Raw genomic sequence first — 20,055 nt, 5'->3', positions numbered from 1 at the left:
CTGTCGTGCAGGGTTTGGGCAGCTCAGGGTCGGCATGGCCAGGCTGGCTGGCCGTGCTCGACTGAAAGACTTGCACCTGTGATGAGTTTTTCTAGCCAAAAACAGAACCCCGTTAAAAAGAAACTCTGAATAAAGATCAACTTGCACTGAAACAAATTAGGAAAGGGTTACCGGTCATCAATGCAATAATTTGATGTGAAAGAGCAATAGGGGTCTTTACAAACGAGCCTTTATACTTGAAGACCAGGACACTATTGGTTATTATCAAAGACCAGTCTTCCCACTTGCTGTATCTCAACATTATGCAACAAACCTGTGAAAATTTGAGCTCAATCGGTCGTCAAAGTTGCGAGATAATAATGAAAGAAAAAACACCCTCTTGTCTAACGAAGTTGTGTGCGTTCCAGATGCTTGATTTCGAGACCTCAAATTCTAAATCTGAGGTCTCGAAATCAAACTCGTGGAAAACTACTCCTTTCTCGAAAACTACTCCACTTCTGAGGGAGCCGTTTCTCACAATGTTTTATACTACCAACCTCTCCCCATTACTCGTTACCAAGTAAGGTTTTATGCTAATAATTTTTTGAGTAATTAGCAATAGTGTCCACTGCCCTTAAAGTAAGTTTGTGATACGTAATGAATGGCGTGCTGATTCTGTTTATCAAATCCAACTCACCAAATCACAGGCCTGACCCCAAGCAGTAATTATAAAATAAATTGCGTTGTGTACATGTGGTGATCCCCTGCCCTGGATTCTATAATCATAAACCCATAAACCCAAACGGTGAAACACAATTAGAAATTTAGTTAAGAATTTCAACAATTGTAAAATATAAACAATGTACGAAGTACCTAAAGAATCTGACCTAGTCTCCATGTCTGTTACAAGTGCTTGAGCATTATTTCTTTTGATGGAAACAATAATACCAGGAAAACGGTATTTGTGAAATAATTATGTGACCTTGTGCTGTTATTATTCAGACATGGGTCAGGCCACAAGACTATTGACCGAGCTACCGAGGTTGATTTATCTCACTATGTAGGTTGGCAAAATACATTGCACACAATCTTTTCTAAATAATTAACTTTATTTTGTTGGCAGAAAGTACTTTCTCATAGAAATAGAAAGGTTGTTCTCTTTTAATTCTATGGATATTCTTAAAGTGCGAAGAAAATAGAAAGGCTGTTCTCTTCTAATTCTAATAGTTATTCTTAAAGTGCGCCCTCTCTTGCTGGCACTTGAGTTAAACATGTCGGCGCGCAGTCAGGGGTACAAAATAATGTCGTCTTAAAATAAACGGTAACAACACGTTTTGTACTGTTTAACCACAAACGATGCAATGGAGAGATTACCACATGTAAGAACATTGCTCCCAAAAAACATACATGAACTACATTTGGAAGACACTTTGAAGGTAGACGTTCGAATTCATTGACATCATTAATAATTATTTATATAGCGACTTTGTTTGTATTTACTCATTTTCAAATGTCAAAATTCAATTACTTACTCTTCTTCTTCAATTCAATTATTAATTATTATATTATTGGAAAACATGTTATGGAAAAGTTTCCGTATGGCGCCACCACTTTTTCATTCGAAATAAAACAATATAGTATCTAATTTACCTGATTGATAAATCCCTTTTTGTAAAAATGAGTGAAAAAGTGGTGGCGCCATACGGAAAGTTATCCGGCTATCCTTCTACCTTTGGCCACACAAGTGGGGCCATACATGTACATGTATTGGATCCGGTTTAGCCCACCTTGTTGAGCTGTTAATTAATGGCTCCGCTTTTAACATCGGTCTCATCCCGTGACAGTGATGAGACCGATCCCCGATGTTAAAAGCGGAGCCATTACAGCTCAACAAGGTGGGCTAGATATGGTTGGGCCTAACTTAGTTAGTACTTTATTGTCAAAATAACAAAGAACAAAGAATTGACTGGTGTGGGATTCGAACCAAGGACCTCCACAAGTTTCCCTTGTGGTTTTTATTATATTACATTCTGAATTTGTGTTGATTTTTCCTGTGCAAATTGTGTCTGGATTCTTGCTGTATTTTTGCTTTATCTCTCTTTAGCTTTTATTTAGGAACACGTTGCCTTGGGTCGGTCGAGTTGGTCTTTGAAAAGCGTCCTGTTACCGCTTGTTATAACATCGATATGGTTAGAAAAATGTTTTAAAAGTAGAATACAATGATCTACACAAATATGCCTCGAAATTGCATGGTTTTCATTTTACCTCATTGACAAACACGGTTTGCGACGTAAAATGAAAACCATGCAATTTTGAGTGATACTTGTGTGGATCATTATATTCTACTTTTAAACATCTTTCTAACCAATGCATTTCATAACAAAGGGTTTCAAACGCTTTTAATAGACCAACTCGTCCGATCCAAGGCAACGTGTTCCTTTAATGTTTATAATAATATATTTAAACTGTCTCCAGTGTACATCGTTTTGAGATTTTTCATTGTGAAACGCTATATAAGAATAAATTATCATTATTGTTAGTGTTACTTAGGCTACTAAGTTGAATTTTGCGGCAACACCATAATGACTATCTCTAAATGAGTTGGGGTGGTTTTGAAAAGAACCAATGGTTTCTACGGGACGTTTCGATCAGTATGTTCTAACTATTGTAATCGTCTCCTGAGCGTTCTCCAGAAGACGATCAGACTTGGAGCGTACTGATCGAAAAGTACTTTTAGAACCACCCCAACTCATATAGTAGAGATAGTCATGCCATTGTGTTACAGCAAACCTTTCCATATCATATTTCCACCATGCAACGTTTCAAATCCTACTTACATTACATTGTAAGTTGAATTTATTTCCTTTAACCTAATAAACAGGAGACAGTTGGTCATGATTTCCACTCTCTACTCCAAGACTGTGCAGAAGACGTCTTCCAAAGTGATCTTCAACAAAGCTCTGCTAAATCAGAGGATCTTCTGAACTTCAGCTGGGAGAAGCTCAACACGGGTCACTGGAAGGATGTCAACATAGCCTGGAGACATGTGTATTCATACGCATCTCTTCTCAAAGTTATGAGCATTTGTTGTGAACAGGATGAAGACAGGGATGGACTGCAGGCACAATTAGTAGAGGTAAAACACAGTAGATCTCATACTGCTACATGTACTCCTAGAACAATGAGGTTTGTTATGACGTTCCGCTATGATCTCAATGAGAAGAGAGCAGCACCAACCTCATAGTTCTAGGAGTAACAAAAGGCAAGCCTAAAACAAGCAAAAATCAAAACCTTTCTGGTTCTTTATTTTACAGAACTTAGTTTTGCTGCAGCTAGCATTAATATTTCTTTTAAAGGAACGTTACAGAATTGGTAAGAAACATAAATCGTGAAGATCACAGACTTACATACAACTTACACGGTCTAATAATGATGATAAGAGAAAACATCCCTTGAAATATTTGTGTCTGAAATGTCATTTTGATGAGACATAAATAATCTAATTTCGCGTGTGGATTTAATATCTTTTTTGTTTTGGCATCGATGCAATGCAAAATTTGTAACTGTTTTTTTTTCATTATTCTCTTGAGACCCAGATGGCCGATCGATCTCAAACTTCTACAGGTTTGTCAGTTTATGTTTACGATGGATTACATAAAGCGCTTACACTGCCAGCAACTGTTTTGTTAGCAAAACCAATTCTGTAATGTTCCTTTCAGAAAGAAAGTTTCAAAGACAATCAAAAGCCTTTTATAACTGAACAAAGCATTGGAGGAAGGAAATTAAAAAAGAAAACAAAATTATTTTGCAAATTCCAATTCACTCAACCTATACTCAGTACTGCATACGTATTATTTATTACTAACTTAACCTCATGAATTGAATATATCTACTTTTTGGTCTAGAGAGCTCTGGAGGCATGTGACATGGGATTACTCATGGGAGCTCCCATCCTTGACAACATCTTGAGCCGCTTAGCAAGAGCCTTACAGAAATCCTTCAAAGCAACTTCATCCACTGATCATCAAGAGGTTCATCTTAAATGTCTTGTAAGTAACTTTCATTTATCTTCCAATTAAAGGGAAGGTACACGTTTGGGACGTGTCAAAGACCAGTGTTCTCACTTGGTGTATCCCATCATAAGCATAAAATAACAAGCCTGTGAAAATTTGGGCTCAATCGGTCAACAAAGTTGCGAGAAAATTATGAAAGAAAAAACACCCTTGTTGGACGAATTTGTGTGCTTTCAGATAGGAATAAAATACTTCTAGCTAGAAGTCTTTTATTATTTTAGTGCGAAATTACCACTTTCTCAAAAACTACATTACCTCAGAGGGGGTTGTTTCCCACAATGTTTTATACTATCAACAGCTCTCAAATGCCCGTTACCAAGTCAGTTTTTAAGTTAATTTTTGTTTTGAGTAACTACCAAACGTGTACCTTCCCTTTAAAAAGAATTTCCCCTGAGTAAAATATCCTTGAGATGAATTATAATTAGTTAGATTGAGAAGAGTTAATTTACTATTCTCAATCCAAGCGATAGAGAGTTTCCGTTTTTGACAACAGATGCTTCTGTGACGGTAATGTCGACATTTGGTGTCATTTGTGCATGGGTCGGCTTTGAGGGCTGTAGTCCCTCACTTTCTACAAAATTTTTGGGATGAATCTGCAGTGTCCTGAAACAAAAGCTCCCTTTTGTCTAGGGATATGGGACATGTTCTTAAAGACACTGGACACTATTGAGACACAAATCTATTGGTAATTGTCAAAGACCAGTCTTCTCACTTGGTGTATCTCAACATGCATAAAATAACAAACCTGTACAAAATTTGAGAAAATAATGAAAGAAAAAACACCCTTGCCCAACAAGGATGAAGTGCTCTGAATGAGGCTCGGACCCACACTCTGTTGATTAGTGCATGAGACCAGGGCCCAATTTCATGGCTTTGCTTACCGCAAGCACAGAATCGGCGCTTACGGAAGCAGGGAATTCTGTGCTTACGGCAAGCGTATTTTTCATGAGTTAGCGGCGAATTTTGGCTTCTGCGCGTGCGTACTTCACATTACTAGGCATTCTACGCTTACAAGGCTAGCGCAGAAATTCGGCGCTTGCACGTAAGCGGGGAATTGCGATCGTAAGCGCAGAATTCGGCGGTAAGCAGAGCCATGATATTGGGCCCTGTGCTCTTACAACCACTCGTCCACAACACGCCAAACTGGTGTGGTGCACTTCTTAATGACATTTGCAAATACAGCAAATAATTTCTTTATAAACTAGCCTTGCTCAAAGCAGTCGCATTATTCACTCTGACAGTGTATCTGGGTGGGTGATTATAATAATAACAAGTTCTTATGTAGCGCATTTCACAATAAACTGTATCAATGCGCTTTACATTAGTCCCCTGGTCATTGGGCCAATAAACATCCCTTTAATCTTTCTCAGCTCCCATTAGGGAGTATACAGCCCCGAGCTGCCGTGGCGCTCCGAAAGCTTTTCATTCACAATATCAACCTCTACCATCGCAGGTACCCATTTATACCCCTGGGTGAAGAGAAGCAATTATAGTAAAGTATCTTGCTCAAGGACACAAGTGTCACGACCGGGATTCGAACCCACACTCCGGTGACTTACATGTAGCACCAGAACTTGAATTCGATGCTCTTAACCACTCGGCCGCGACACACATTACGCACAGTGTATACGGGTGGGTTTACAAACAGTGCTTTTTCGGAGTAAATAATACAACTGCCTTAAGAGCAAGGCTGCTTTATAACAGGAACATTGATTGTATTAGGCAAGTAGAACAAAGAAACACAACTAAGCAGAAATGAGATTCAGGACTTCGGTATGTACACTGTACTCTTTATTTAAAGGCAGTGGACACTTTTGGTAATTAGTCAAAATAATTATTAGCATAAAACCTTACTTGGTAACGAGTAATGGGGAGAGGTTGATAGTATAAAATGGTGTGAGAATTGGCTCCCTCTGAAATGATGTAGTTTTTGCGAGAAAAAGTAATTTTCCACGAATTTGATTTCGAGACCTTAGATTTAGAATTTGAGGTCACGAAATCAAGCATCCGAATGCACACAACTTCGTGTGACAGGGGTGTTTTTTCTTTCATTATTATCTCACAACTTTGACGACCAATTGAGCTCAAATTTTCACAGCTTGGTTGTTGTGATGCATATGTTGAGATACACCAAGTGAGAAGACTGGTCTTTGACAATTACCAATAGTGTCCACTGTCTTTAAGCAGAATTTCTTTATATAATGGTTACTCATAAGAAGTGTTGGTTTTATTCTCTCTAGGTACAAGAAGCACCAGTGGAGCTTCCATGTCTCCTCCAAGCCTCAGTGATCTCAAAACAGCATGAGATCCCCAGAGTGACCTGTCCATCTCTACTTCACTTCCAATCTCAATTCATGGAGACTAAGACACCTGTTATCATCGAAGGAGCCATGGACCACTGGCCAGCGTTGGGTGCCAGACAGTGGAGGTAAGGATTGAGACAGTAAGGCCACAGGTACTATTTCCGAATGCTATTTTCCTTGATCCATGTTACTATCAACATCAGGAATATTGTTTTTGAGCATATTTTAATTTATCAATATAAACCACAAGGGAAACTGACGGGGTAAATTCCCAGGTTGTATCGTAATTTGGGTGTGATCCCTGGCTACACGGCAGTTAACGGTTGTATGGCTTCTGACTGGCACCCCTGAACAAAGATATTGACAAAATAGGGACACCGCCAAGATAGGGCTAGATAGCTCAGTTGGTAGAACGCCGGCACGTTAATCCGGAGGTCGTTGGATCGAATCCCACTCTAGTCAATTCTTTGTTCAACCCCAAAAATCATATTTTAATTTAACACTTGCTTTCAGGAAAATAAATAGCACTTTGGTTTCTCAATGAGCCTTGTTCCAAAAGTTTTGCTATTATTATTTTATCAAAGTCTTGTCATTAACAGGAAAACAAATCTTATGAGTACACTTCATCATCATCATCATCATCATTCTCTTGATCCATCATGAGAACACTTGTCAACACTTTATTTCTAAAAAAGATTCTTTAAAAACATTGGTAATCTTTAGAATGCTAGGTGGTAGCAGATATGCCAGGTACATTTCAAAAGTTTAGATAGTGGATCCACCTCGTTAGTCTGCCGCCACCTAGTGTCCCAAAAATACTACATTAATTGAAACTGAGGTTACTTTCTTTTGTATGTTCTTGAAGTTTGAGGTATCTTCATGAAGTGGCAGGTCAGCGGACTGTCCCTATTGAGCTTGGAGCCAAATACACAGACGAGTCATGGTCACAATCTCTGATGACGTTGTCAAATTTTATCACCAAGTACATCCAGGGAAAGGTACGTGTTTGAGCAGCGATTGGATTTTGGGGGGAAATCCACAAGATCCCTGGGCTTGTTGCTCAAAATGTCCACTGGGCCATAATTCTTTTTTAAAGACACTGGACACCAGTCTGAAGACCAGTCTTCTCACCTTGGTGTATCTCAACATTATGTATAAATCCACAAACCTGTGAAAATTTGAGCTCTATTGGTCGTCAAAGTTTTGAGATAACTATGAAAAAACAAAAACCATTGTCAGTTGTGTGCTTTCAGATGCTTGATTTCGAGACCTCAAATTCTAAATCTGAGGTATCGAAATCAAATTCATGGAAAATTACTTCTTCTCGAAAACTACGTCACTTCAGAGGGAGCCGTTTCTCACAATATTTTATACTGTCAACCTCTCCCCATTACACATTACCAAGTACGGTTTTGTGCTAATAATTATTTTGAGTAATAACCAATAGTGTCCACTGCCTTTAAAGACCAGAGTCAATAAAAGTGAGGAATAAGAGTCCCTGGAGTTGAGTGGTTGGGTGGATAAATACAGTTAATTTGTTTATAAAGAAAACAGAAGAAAAAAAACTGTGTGCGGTATTTTCATAAAGAGCATACAATCCATACATCAAGGGACGGTACAGCTACAGTGAGTACCAACCACATCTCTGGCCACAGCATTCACGAACGGACACCACTGAAACTTGACCTCCAAAACTTGCCTTGAGGTGATTTGGAGATTTGAATTATTTTATGTTCTTTTTATTGATTTCTGTTCAATTGGTGCACTTCAGAAGTAAGATGCTTACAACCTCTACCATATTTATCATTTGGGTGTGATCCCTGCCTACACAAGTTAATGGTTGTATGGCTTCCGACTGGCACCCCCAAACAAAGATATTGACAAAATAGAGAGACCTCCAAGATAGGGCTAGATAGCTCAGTTGGTAGAGCTCCGGCATGCTAATCCAGAGGTCATTGGTTCGAGTCCCACTCTATTCTTCTTTGTTCAACCCCAAATCATCTGTATAACAAGTAAGCGTTTGGAAACATTTTACACTTTACCAACGTATGACCCTACCTTTAAGTTATCATCCAAGTACTTGTGCATTTCTATTTTGACAGGCACTAACCCAAGGGAAGGATAAAGTTGGATACTTGGCACAACACCAACTCTTCCATCAGGTAAGTGTTCTCTTTCTTATCTTTCCTCAAGACGTACTTTAAATGCGATTTAAATTTTCTAAACTACTTAGAAACAATCTTTCAGGGTTTTTATTTTTGTATAAACTTGTACTTGAATGATTTACTTATTGATGAAAAAATTCCAATTTCTTTCTTGGCGTGTTAGCAAGCATTGTAACTTCTAAGTGAACATGTGCCAGGTCTTAAACTTCTCTCTTAAAGGGGCACATCAGTTTTCCTCTGGCTAGGGGCATTTGGGGAAAATGTCAGCTTGTATTAGAGCAAAATTGCAGGGCACAACGGCAATTGCTTTCGGTGCCGTTGGTTATTTTGAGGTCTTGTATACTAAGGCTTCAACCTAGCCCTCTCCGGATCAAACATTTCTGTCTTTTAGCCACGTCAGTAATTAATGTTAGTAGAGCTAAGGACACTACATGAGGGCGCCATTTGGTTTGACTGTTATGGCACTAAACTAAGATTGGACTGATTTCAACAATAGAGGGGGTACTTTCTTGTATGGAAAAAAATGTAGTGAGCAGCTCTGCAGCCACTTGTGTGTCTGAAGCAGTTTATAATGTTGAAAGCTTCAAGAAACTGCTCATTGAAAACTGAACACAGTTGAGAGTTTCTGAAAAAATGGTCTGTCCAAAATTAAAGTGAAAAAAAAAATACTTGGCTAGAGTTTCGTGCTCATAACGATAAGAAGAGCACCGGACTTGAGCTGAGGTGTTTTTGATCAATAGTACCGGTCATTGGCGCATTGGTACATTGCACTGATGTACTGAATTGAAACAAACTGTTCTTCTGGAAATTAAACTTCTGAATACATTTCTTGTACTTGTACGTGTATACATATGATACATGTACCACCGACTAGTTCAATGAATGTGTGTGTGTGCACTGAATTGAACCAATGCATGTGTGAATTTTCTGGCGTCCGATCCAAGGCAATGTGTCCCTTTAAATGGTCATCACTCTTTATTGCAATGACGTACAGATTTAAAACTTCAATCAAATATTGCTGCTTACATGTAGATAATATGAAAAGATGAAAACCTTAAATGGTCTTAACTTCATACTTGTCAATGTCTCCACCCCTGTGACCATCAGTTGATCAAATGATTGGTTTTTCTGTCAGTCATTGGTTCTATCTGGTGATCGGCAGCTCGCCATGGCAGCTTCGCTGTCCAGTTTTAACCTGTGCTGCTGTTTTTGTAACTGTGCTATTCGACATTGAAATTACAGTTTAACTACAATGAAAAGATTTTGTTAGATTTTGAAGGAAATGTTAGATTTTGGATAGGCCTACCCATTTCAAACTCATGCAGAAGTAGTTAGTACAAACAATCTGTGTATGTTATCGTTCCAGTCATTGTAGTTTTTTATCTAGTTAATCCTACCATGGAGGAAGAGGTTTCTACCTACCAAATATTATAAAAACAAGTCCTTTCTGAAATCTCCATTCATAATCACCTACAACTCAACAAAAGGGGGTTTCGAGGCAGTGGGTAAAAGTTCCCAAAGTCCAACTATGCACCAAAGGTGCCTCTGTGTTCGTCTACACAATAATCAATCAAAATTTTCTCTTTTCAAATCCCACAAAAACCAATAAATAGCCCCAAAATTTGCTTTGTTAAATAGAAGAAAAGCCCTCCTGATTTGTACCGACTGCCCCCAACAAAAGGCAGAAGAAAGGCGTTTAGAATTCCACTCATGCGTTGCATGCACAAACTTGAAAATTTATAATTCTTTTTGTGGTCTACACTGAATGGCCACTGATTTCTCTTTGATTCTACATTTTATTGTGAGTCGAGTTACAAGGAATTACATTGACACAAGTAGACCTAGTTCAAACTGATTGAATGAAAAGCTTGTTGGATTTATGCAATAAAGGAATTATGTTGTAGTAGGCCTAAACATTCTTTTTACTGACACAAAAAGTTAAAAAAACAGCTACAGACTCTCAATCTGTATAAAACCATGAACTTTCTGTTCCTTAAAGGGAAGGTACACATTTGGTAATTACTCAAAACAAATATTAACTTAAGAACTGACTTGGTAACAAGCATTGGAGAGCTGTTGATAGTATAAAACATTGTGAGAAACAGCTCCCTCTGAAGTAGCATAGATTTTGAGAAAGAGGTAATTTCTCACTAAAATAATAAAAGACTTCTAGTTCGAAGTCTTTTACTCCTATCTGAAAGCACACAAATTCGTCCAACAAGGGTGTTTTTTCTCTCATAATTTTCTCGCAACTTCGATGACCATTTTAGCTAAAATTTTCACAGGCTTGTTATTTTATGCCTATGTTTGGATACACCAAGTGAGAAGACTGGTCTTTGACAATTACCAAACGTGTACCTTCCCTTTAACTACATGGAAATACAAAAACTTCTCCTGAAGGCTTATGATCCGAGCATACTGGAAAACGTTGAGTTGTCAACCACCGGTTCTTTTCAGAACCAAAACAACTAAAAAACTGTCAGTCAGGTTGGTTTAGTGGTGTCTTGTCTCGCCTTTCACCTCTGGGACCCCGGTTCGAATCCCACATGGGGCACTAAGTGGATTTGGGTTTTCAGTCCCTACTTGACTGCAAGGGTTTTCCTTGGAATAACTCTCTTGGGTTTTCCTCCCACATCTAAAACTAAAATGTTTTTATTGTCTTCTCTCTTCTCGTTTGGCTCTAATATTATAAGAGTGTTGAGAATGAGAATATCAAAATCCACAGAAAAGAGATTTACACATGGTGCAACTGCAAACCTCATCTAATACTTGTACCTCTTACAACTCTTAAAGGCAGTGGACACTATTGGTGATTACTCAAAGTAATTACTAGCTTAAAACCTTACTTGGTAACAAGTAATTGGGAGAGGTTGATAGTAAAAAACATTCTGAGAAATGGCTCCCTCTGAAGTAACGTAGTTCGAGAAAGAAGTAATTTACTATGAATTTGATTTTGAGACCTCAGATTTAGAATTTGAGGTTTTGAAATCAAGCATCTGAAAGCACACAACTTCGTGTGACGAGAGTGTTTTTTCTTTCATTATTATCTCACAACTTCAACGACCAATTTAGCTCAAATTTTCACAGGTTTGTTATTTTATGCATATGTTGAGATACAGCAAGTGAGAAGACTGGTCTTTGACAATTACCAATAGTCTGTCTACTGTCTTTAACTAAAGAAAATGTTTCGCTTGATTGAACTAATGATCCTATATGAACACACACTTGATAATGTTTTTTCTGTTTATTCCAAAACTTTCTTGTTGTAAAAAAATTTAAAAAACAGTCAATGAGTGTGGAAAGGTTTGCGGTAACACCATGACTATCTCTAATGAGTTGGGGTGGTTCTGAAAAGAACCGTTGGTTTCAACTTGACGTTTCGATCAGTATGCTCTGGTTGTCTTCTGCTTTCCAGAAGCCGATCAGAGCATACTGATCGAAAACGTCGAGTTGAAACCAACGATTCTTTTCAGAACCACCCAAACTCATTATAAGAGATAGTCATTACATGGTGTTACCGCAAACCTTTCCATATCGTATTTCCATCATGCAAAGTTTAAAATCCTACTTAGTCACAGAGTGAATGTCCTGAGTTCCTCGTTGTGGGTTTCAAGTGTTTATTTCTCACTGACATTGTCAAGAACTCAGACAGCAATTGTTTCTGTCTGTAAATATTGAAAGCGTGATCTTTCTGCTCACATCAAAGCCCCAAGTTGCCGCCAAACTTGACTTCTGTTCAATGTCAAACAAATTTGTTGTAATTTATTTTGACAACTTGCCCAAGATGATGTAATCCATTTGTGCTATTCCTCCACTATGACATCAACAAGAGTTGTAAAAGTTAAACTGGGAAAAAAATAAAAATAAATCATTGAAGCCGTTATAAACAAAATCCCGGGTGGCCTGATAGATCTGTCTATGAAATCATTGCAAAGAAATACTGAGTTCTCAAATATACATGTGTTCTTAAAGGCAGTGGACACTATTGGTAATTACTCAAAATAATTATTAGCATAAAACCTTACTTGGTGACGAGTAATGGAGAGCTGTTGATAGTATAAAACATTGTGAGAAACGGCTCCCTCTGAAGTAACGTAGTTTTCGAGAACGAAGTATTTTTCCACAAATTTGATTTCGAGACCTCAGATTTAGAATTTGAGGTCTCAAAATCAATCATCTGAAAGCACACAACATTGTGTGACAAGGGTGTTTTTTCTGTCATTATCTCTCAACTTTGTCGCCAATTGAGCTAAAATTTTCACAGGTTTATTTTATGCATCTGTTGAGATACACCAATTGAGAAGACTGGTCTTTCACAATTACCAATAGTGTCCATTGTCTTTAAATGGCTTGTACAGGTTTGGTAATTGGAACCCACTGCTTGTTTCAATCCCGTATCATAAAACTAACCTTAAAGGCACTGTACACGTTTGGTAATTGTCAAAGACCAGTGTTCTCACTTGGTGTATCCCATCATAACCATAAAATAACAAGCCTGTGAAAATTTGGGCTCAATTGGTCATCAAAGTTGCGAGAAAATTATGAAAGAAAAAACACCCTTGTTGGACAAATTTGTGTGCTTTCAGATAGGAATAAAAGACTTCTTCTAGCTAGAAGTCTTTTTTTATTTTAGTGAGAAATTACCTCTTCTCAAAAACTATGTTACTTCAGAGGGAGTCATTTCCCACAATGTTTTATACTATCAACAGCTCTCCAATGCTGGTTACCAAGTCGGTTTTAAGTTAATATTTGTTTTGAGTAATTACCAAATGTGTACCTTCCCCTTAACCTGGCATGCTAATCCGGAGGTCGTTGGTTTGAATCCCACCCTAGTCAATTCTTTGTTGACCTGGGATGCCTTTCACAAAGAGTTAGGACTAGTCTTATCTCGAGTTAGGACCAGTTACTCGTCCTAACTTAGGACTATCCATGCAATTTGTATATCTCCTAGGCTAGTCCTAAGTTAGGACTAGTCCTAACTCTTTGTGAAATCGACCCCTGGGCATTTACCTGGGCATTTAGTGTTGTGTTTTACAAATCTTGCTGGGCCTGGAGGAGTAACATGTTTCATAAGCCAAGGCAAAGTATCCTTATTAAAGGTAAAGTCATAGATTGGTTTTTATCAACAGAAAGCTTATTTGGCAAAATTATCAAGACAGATAGGCCTACAATAAAAGTTAAACACAATTTTGTTTTGGGGTCGTTGCCAATACGACCCTTCCTTTAAAGTTTTTTACTTCTGCCTAATGGATGTTATCAGTCACACACCTTTTGGCAGAAACTCATTAAACTTGATATCTTTAAATATGTACATCCCTTTGTGAATGTTGGATGTTTTCCAATACATGTTAAGCACACTTACAAAAACTGGGCAAATTTATCACTTCCTTTATACAGTACTTGTGTCATTTTTGTTAGAAGATAATTTGAAAATTTTTCATCTGGGAGTCTATACTTCCCTATTTGCTTGTGACATGTAATAGGCCTACTCCATTTCATTGAGAACTTCTCCTTTTATCTTGTTTTAAAACTAAGAATACTATGGTGGCCCCGAAGGGACATCGCATAACGCAAACGTGTGCGCACACGTATGCAATGTCGTGAAACAAATCGCGAATATATGCGCACACGTATACAATATCGTGAAACAATTCGCGAATATGTGCGCACACGTATGCAATCTCGTGAACCAAATCGTGAATATGTGCGCACACGTATGCAATTTCGTGAACCAAATCGTGAATATGTGCGCACACAAGTGCGATTTGTTTTGCAATGTCGTGAATTTTATTGCATACCATGTTGCATACCATTAGGATGATGTCATAGTTGTGGATAATTTGTTACCGATCAAGGGAGTACTGTGGCGCTACAGCAGGCTCCCTCTGTAAAGCATGTGTATACCCAGGAACTTGGCACCAGGCCAAGGATGACCACACGCCTCGCTTGCCTCACAACAAAGACTACTGCTGCAATGACTACCGCTTATCTCACTGTTGGAAAGAAACCCCCCAGATCATTAGACATTTTATTCAAAGGTATGCAACATGGTATGCAATAAAATTCACGACATTGCAAAACAAATCGCACTTGTGTGCGCACATATTCACGATTTGGTTCACGAAATTGCATACGTGTGCGCACATATTCACGATTTGGTTCACGAGATTGCATACGTGTGCGCACATATTCGCGATTTGTTTCACGACATTGCATACGTGTGCGCACATATTCGCGAATTGTTTCACGACATTGCATACGTGTGCGCACATATTCGCGAATTGTTTCACGATATTGTATACGTGTGCGCATATATTCGCGATTTGTTTCACGACATTGCATACGTGTGCGCACACGTTTGCGTTATGCGATGTCCCTTCGGGGCCACCATAGAATACTGTTTCATAGGAAGAATACATGGTAAGGCTTTTGATGACTATCATTCAGCCTTTTAGAAAGACTCTGTAAGATTTCTTAAATTCATACAGAAAGAGATATGTTTGCCTCTCTTTTTGAAAACTACGTCACTTCAGTGGGAGCCGTTTCTCACAATGTTTTATATTATCAACCTCTCCCCATTACTCATTACCAAGTGAGGTTTTATGCTGATCATTATTTTGAGTAATTACCAATAGTGTCCACTGCCTTTAAGCACCCTACAGAAACGGGGCAAATTTATCACTTGCTTTTTACAGTACTTAGAAAATTAGAAAATTACTGTAGAAATTAGTTAGCAAAATTCCCATCTGGGAGTCTATACATCCTTGTTTGCTTGTGACATGTGTTTAGGTCTACTCTATCTCATTGACAACTTCTCCTTTTATCTTGTTTTAAAACTAAGAATACTGTCAAATACTGGTCGGGCTTTTGATGACATAGTTTAGCCTTCAAGAAAGACTCTACTGTGTGGTCGCATCGCATATATAACATTCTGATTTAAGATTTCTGAAAATCATACAGAAAAAGAATTATGCCTCTCTTTTTAACATCTCCATCTGTATTTGAACCCCTGTAATTTGTAAAATTTTATTTTTTCTTATCTGTGTTTTTTATCCATAAAATCTAGCTATTAATCACCCATGTTTTTTTTAATTTAAATGAAAACCTGGTGAGTTGGTAATTGTTGAGTTCCTAAGAATTCCGTGTACTAGCTCCCAGGGAATGATTTAAGCAGCTGTTTGTTTCCGCTAATGTTGTAACATAAATCACGGTCAAGGATCTTCAGTAAAGTCTTAAGATTAGAAGATAAAATCTTGAAATCCCAGGAAAAGACTTCAAGTTCAAGGTCAGGTTCAGGATCAAGACATTCTATATCTCACTTAAGATCCTGTGTTGCACTATTAAGAATTAACCATAAATAAATAGAAAACTTGTGTGTACAACCATGTATTGGAGTGTTTTGGCTCTGAAAAGAGCGGGTTTGGTCTCAACGTTTCGAACAGTATAGCCAACTCTGCTCGGCTTCAGGGGAGAGAAGTGTACTGTTCGTGTTTTTGTTTTTTTCTTAATCCAAATCTCTTTATACTTGATTGTTATCAGAAGGCCCTATCCAGTTCGGACCCATGGTCAAATGTTGATGTACCTTGAAGGTGCTGATTCATTTATCCATGATTGTGTGAATGTTTACCAACAGATCCTATGTATTTGTTGTTACGCTCATAAGTTTCTGTCACCAAAACAGCTATTGAAACGCCTTTTTTTTTTAATTGCTTGATTCTCAAGTGCAATTCATGGATTGCCCATTTTTTTAAATTAATATTAATAATAATAACCCGTTTTTATATAGCGCTTGTCACGCCCGAGGGTGTCTCAAAGCGCTTCCGACATTATTACCCCTGGTCACTGGGCCTTAAATCATTCCTTAAACCATCTCAGCTCCCTGGGGAGTATACAGCCTGAGCGCAATATATGTGCTACTCGGCTACACCAATCATAAGAACCATCTCTGCCCTCACAGGTACCCATTTACCCCTGGGTGGAGAGAAGCAATTATGGTTAAGTGTCTTGCTCAAGGACACAGGTGTCACGACCGGGATTCGGACCCTCTGCTAAACAGAAGCATCAGAGCTCAAGTTCGGTGCTCTTATCCACTCGGCCACGACACCGACAGGACCAGTGTAGCTTGTCATTTTACTAGTCTACATGTATCTTTCAAAGGAAATCAGTATGCTTTTCAACACTGAATTAGCCAGCAGGACCACTCGGAGAGAATTCTGACTGGTCCTCTGGTGTTTTAAGTGGCATTTTGCCAGCGGACTATAGGTTAACATGGAGAGAACGCTGCAATGATTGTAAGACGCCTGTCCCAAGGCCTATTATACACTGAATCACCACAGTGAGATGTGGGTTAAGATTACTCTCTTATTTCAACTTCTTTGCGTGCTATTTACAACAACATCCTTGTTAATTCCCACAAGAGCGAGGAAGTTCTTTATTAAGACAGTGAATCTTCTCATGATTCAATTTATTTGTAGTGAAAAAGTGTTGAGATGTTAAAGAAGACTGTAAAAAAGAAGTAAAATGATGTACTAATGGTAATTTTTTGTGAACAAAACTGTTATTATTATTGCTTTAAAGGCAGTGGACACTAAATTGGTAATTACTCAAAAAAGTAATTAGCATAAAACCTTACTTGGTAACCAGTAATGGGGAGAGGTTGATAGTATAAAACATTGTGTTTAAAAACGGCTCCCTATGATTATGAAGTGACATAGTTTTTGAGAAAGGGGTAATTTTCCACGCATTTGATTTCGAGACCTCAGGTTTAGAATTTGAGGTCTCGAAATCAACCATCAAAACGCACACAACTTCATGTGACAAGGGTGTTTTTGCTTTCATTAATATCTCGCAACTTCGACAACCGATTGAGCTCAAATTTTCACAGGTTTGTTATCTTATAAAATGCATACGTTTGACAATTACCAGTAGTGTCCAATGTCTTTAAAGCAGAAATGAGCAAGACACCAATCACATTTTTTTTTATTTTTAACATGGTACATGTACTTTGGCTGGTAACCTTATTCCAGTAAGCATAATTTGATTGTGCTTAGCTATTTTTTGTGCTCGGGCAGCTGTATGAAATTGAGCCGTGACACTGGTTTTCATCAGATGAAATACAATCATGTATCCATCAGTTGTTGGTCAACAGGTTGCCCCAACTCCAGATGTCTCTACTAACCTAACAGGTTATCCAGTCTCTCATGGTCACTCCATATGTCCTTGTAGTGTCTCTGTCCAGTGGTCAGTGGTCAGACAGGTTCCTTCCCTGTGGGCTAGATACTCTTGTCTTGGAAGTGGTTGGATGTCCTTTCTCTTCAACTTACTCTTTGATTGATTGGTTCATCCTCTGGCTAGCCATTCAGCTGGTCCCCAGCTGGTTATCTTGTTCCTTCTCAATTGTCATGGGACGGGGTTCCAGATAACATCCCTGAAAATTTGTTTGCTCACCAACCCTCCATAGTTTGCTTAGCAAAATTAGCTATAATTATCTGAAAGTGATAGCACCCTAGATGACCACGGGACTGACAACTTACTTATGCTAATAAAAGGTAAAACACTTTTACCTTGATTGCAAATGAGCTGTGATTAAAAACAGTTTTTAAAGAGGATTACCAGGCTTAGAATTTCATCTTTGACATGACAGAGGCAAGGCCACATTTTGCAAAGGGCGCTTCTATTTGAAAATCTTAAACTCTTTGATGGAAAACTTTTGAAGGGGCGCAAAGGCCAAGACCAGGGCAACAGAGACCATGTCATCATGTCTTAGTCAAATTCCAGGCATGGGTTACACTTTGATAAATATCCACTTTAGTCCGCTCCATAGAGCTATATATATGTTGACTAGAGGGCTAACACCCCGTATTTACACACATTAAGGTTTTGAAGCCGTGTGGGCACATCCATGTTTATTTACAAACCATGAGCGTACAAACTGCGAGCGTCATGTTTAAAGCCATTGGACCCTTTCGGTAAACAGTGTTGTCCAAGGCCCACACTTTGTGTACCACAACTTCTATATCAAATAACAAACCTGTGAAAATTTAGGCTCAATCGGTCATCGGAGTCGGGAGAAAACAATAGAAAAACCCACCCTTGTTTCCGCGCGTTTCGCCGTGTCAAGACATGTGTTTAAAATAAATCCGTAATTCTCGTTAACGAGAATTTATATTGTTTTGCTGTTTTCTCAAAAAGTAAAGCATTTCATGGAATAATATTTCAAGAGAAGTCTTTCACCATTGCCTTCTGTAAACCCTGTAAGTTATTTGTAAATCTGTGAACTTTTTTTTTTTTTTTTCTGAACCGAAAGGGTCCAATGGCTTTAAAAGGCGCGTACACTTTGTTTAGTACGTCAATCAAGTCGAACTTACGGTTTTCACAGCATAGATGTACACTGTGCGAACGTAAGCGCACATGCCAAATGTAAAATAAATCGCATCAATGTATGTTCTCTTACAATTAAAATCGTTCCGTGTCTGTGCCAGCGCCCAAGGTGGCTTCAAAACGCAGAGCAAGTTAGCGTTCTAGTCAATATTAGCTCCATGGTCTGCTCCCATCCCATGACTTAGCCTGAAGCTAAACCTGCCCATGTTTAGAAACTGGTTTTATGTAATGGTTTCATTTTATTGGTGTCAGGAAACTAGACATCAATTGTCATAATTGGAAGCCAAATTCAATTTGATGGCATGTTTAATCTTTCCTATATGTGATTGTGACCCCAGTCTGTCAGAGAAATTAACTTGTCAGACCCTTCAGTCACGTCAGTGATGAAACCATCTGTCAGTCTTTACCACATAGTCTCTGTCTTTGTAAATCTAAACTAAAACCAGAACATCCACAAAGTCTCTGTCTTAATAATGTCAATCTTTAAAATTAAATGCAAATTTCTTTCAATCTTTCCCTTATGCAACATAAATCTGAAATCTGTCAGAGAAATTAAGTTTTCAGTCATGTCAGTGATGAACCCATCAACCAGTCTTAAAGACACTGGACACTATTGGTAATTGTCAAAGACCACTCTTCTCACTTGGTGTATCTCAACATATGCATAAAACAACAAACCTGAGAAAATTTGAGCTCAATCGGTCGTCAATTTGCCGGATAATAATAAAAGAAAACACACCCTTGTCACACGAAGTTGTGTGCGTTTAGATGGCTGATTTCGAGACCTCAAATTCTAAATCCGAGGTCTGGAAATCAAATTCATGGAAAACTACTTCTTTCTCCAAAACTATGTTACTTCAGAGGGAGCCGTTTTTCACAATGGTTTATACTATCAACAGCTCTCCATTACTCGTTACAAAGTGAGGTTGTATGCTAACAATTATTTTGATTAATTACCAATATTGTCCACTGCCTTTAAATGTGTCCTTTAAAATGCAACCTAAATCTGAAATACGCAGAGATATTAACTTGTCAGTAACGTCAGTTCTTACCCCACAGTTTCTTTGTAAATCCATAAACTAAAACCAGAACATCCTCAAAGCCTCTGTCTTAAATGTAAATCTTTAAACTGAAACCAGAACACAAGAATTTTTC

General features: G+C 38.2%; 1 protein-coding gene across 3 annotated transcripts in view; it reads left to right on the top strand.

Moving 5' to 3' along the window:
• The first annotated feature begins 1,262 nt into the window (after positions 1-1,262).
• LOC139948196 (epidermal growth factor-like protein 7) overlaps positions 1,263-20,055 on the top strand; it is a 98,281-nt gene continuing 79,488 nt past the window's right edge. For all 3 annotated transcript variants that reach the window (XR_011787421.1, XR_011787420.1, XR_011787422.1), the window contains exons 1-6: positions 1,263-1,415; positions 2,861-3,115; positions 3,885-4,028; positions 6,293-6,480; positions 7,221-7,353; positions 8,458-8,517. The gene's annotated coding sequence lies outside the window, so the exon portion shown is untranslated. The remainder of the gene's footprint in view (positions 1,416-2,860; positions 3,116-3,884; positions 4,029-6,292; positions 6,481-7,220; positions 7,354-8,457; positions 8,518-20,055) is intronic.

Source organism: Asterias amurensis, chromosome 15, assembly GCF_032118995.1.
Source record: "Asterias amurensis chromosome 15, ASM3211899v1".
In the NCBI taxonomy this organism is placed as follows: Eukaryota; Metazoa; Echinodermata; class Asteroidea; order Forcipulatida; family Asteriidae; genus Asterias; species Asterias amurensis.
This window is presented reverse-complemented; position numbering and strand designations above follow the sequence as displayed.